Source organism: Microtus pennsylvanicus, chromosome X (genome assembly GCF_037038515.1).
Source record: "Microtus pennsylvanicus isolate mMicPen1 chromosome X, mMicPen1.hap1, whole genome shotgun sequence".
Taxonomy (NCBI): Eukaryota; Metazoa; Chordata; class Mammalia; order Rodentia; family Cricetidae; genus Microtus; species Microtus pennsylvanicus.
The window spans coordinates 70746460-70749022 of record NC_134601.1 but is presented as its reverse complement, the minus strand read 5'-3'; positions in this window follow the sequence as shown (position 1 = coordinate 70749022).

The following is a 2563-nucleotide window of genomic DNA, read 5'->3' as shown; positions in this document are numbered from 1 at the left end:
TCAGCATGGACTCATCCATCAGGGACCAGCAGTTGCTCAGAACGCAGGAGCTGGAAAAGCAAATAAGGACACCATTCTCCCAGACCGACCCATTAAAGGAGATAAACATAAAGGGAGGTAGGCTCCCTTTAGAAAAGCTAGGCTGAAAATAGAGAAATTCATTCCCGCTGCATAATTAATCTGGAGGGAGGTATCAAAGATGTCCGATGTGTTCCATCGGGCTGTAGCATGAAGGCCAAGCCCCTTTGAAGGGCTAAAAGTCTAATATCTGTACATGCACGAAGACCACAGAGAAACATGCCTGTGAACGTAGGTGAAACTCCTGCCATATTTGGATTTCTATACAATAAATCAAAGAATCCTCCCAAGGAGTTTTTAAAGGTAGATTGATAACCAAACCACCATAAATATTTATCTCCCTCCAATTTCCATGGTTCCTTAGGAGCACAATTTCCCCAAGGCAAAGGTAAGTATAATCTGAAGGATTGTGGTGTCTTCCAACATAAGAAATCTGGTCTCAGAGGGGTAGGAAGTCCAGAAGCATTTCTTTTAAAATTTATTTGGTAAAAGATATCTCTCAATCCAAAACAGGGATGCCTAGAAGAATTAGAAGAAAAGTCTCCCAGAGAATAATTACTAAGGACCACACACGGTCCAGAAAGGGAGACACTAGGCATCTCTGAAATATTGCTAATTCTTCAGAAGCAGAGGGCATGGGATATATCAAACATTAAATTACACAGTGAGGATCTTTCTAATGCTGTATTTGCTGCAGGAACTCTCAAGGTATAATTGGTGGAGTAAAAGGATGGAAAAACAGAGCTTATTTTACTTACCAGCATCAGTATGGGTGGATTCCTCACCAGTGCCCATCTCAGGCCTCCCTCGATGTTCTTCACTTGAACCCATATTATCAGGGCCAGTAGGCTAAACATTCTGCTCCGGCACCCAGATGGGTATTTTGGTTCCTGGAGGGAAGAGAGAAATGTGATGTGGGAGTGTCATATATCAATCTGTTGATTTCATTGGTTAAGCAATAAAGAAACTGCTTGGCCCTGATAGGTTAAAACATAGGTGGGAGGAGTAAACAGAACAGAATGCTGGGAGAAAGAAGCTGAGTCAGGAGTCGCCATGATTCTTCCACTCAAGGCAGATGCAGGTTAAGATCATTCCTGGTAAGCCAGCTTGTGGGCTAAACAGATTATTAGAAATGGGCTAGTCCAGGTGCGAGAGTTAGCCGAGAAAAGGCTAGATATAATGGGCCAAGTGGTGTTTAAAAGAATACAGTTTCCGTGTAATTATTTCGGGGCATAAGCTAGAGCTAGCCATGTGGGCGGCCGGGTGCCGGGGACGCAGCCCCGCCGCTCCTACTACTACAGAAATGGCTCCCCTCACCCTAGCCAGCAAGGGTGTGGGTGATTACCATTGTCCCGTGATACTATCCTTCCATATAACCCAGCCCAGATATTGGGAAGATTTCTGCCAATGTCTTTCCATTGCTTATAGAACTTGTTTATCTACTGTTAAAAAACTTAAAATGTATAAAATTGTAGATAATTGGGTATTTGGGGAAGTGACATACTCCCCCTTCTTTATTTTACAAAAAAAAACTGTTTAAGGGTAGCATGCATGCATTCCACTATGGCCTGTCCTCTGGGATTATGTGGAATTCCAAAGGTATGTGTAATTTGTTGTTCTTGGCAAAATTTTGCAAACTGTTGGCTGGTATAAGCTGGTCTGTCGTCTGTTTTGAGAAAGTCTGAGATGCCCATGTAGGCAAAAGCCTGTAGACAATGGGCAATAACATCCTTAATCTTTTCCCCTGAATGTAGGGAGACATAAATTACCTTGGAATAAGTATCTACAGAGACATGTAAAAATTTAAGTCTACCAGCTTGAGACAAATGGGTAACATCCATCTGCTAAAGGTGGTTAGGACGGAGGCCTCGAGGATTAACACCTTCATTGGGGGCATTATGAAATGGAGCACAAGCTGGACATTGGGATGTAATTTGAGTATCTGTGGCTAGAGAACAGCCAGAGTGAAACTTTAGAGAAGAGACATTTAAACGATACTTCTCATGAAGATGACAGGTTCGTTGTTCCTCAGAAAGGAACAATTCCATTGGGCGGGTGAGGGAATCAGCAAGCTTATTTTCCTCTGACAAGGGCCCTGGCAGATCAATATGGGCCCAAATGTGGCCAACAAAGGCAGGAAACACTCCTTGGCATATAAGACTCTGCAGCTGAACCAAAAGGTAGAAAACCTGAGAGGTAGGTAATATGTATGGTGAGGTTTCCAATGGCCCAACAATCCCTGTCACATATATACTATCAGTACACAAGTTGAAGGATTGATCCTTGAAAAGGGAAAAGGCCATAAGGCAGGCCGTTAGTTCTGCAGCTTGGGCAGAAATTGGACCTAGGGGCTGCTTTTCTTTAATTGAATCAGAGACTACCACTGCATAGCCCTTGGAAGAACTGTCAGTGAACACTGAGAACACTCCCTTAAGGGGGGAGGTTTTAATAATTCTTGGAAAAATAACAGGGTGATTCTTTAAAA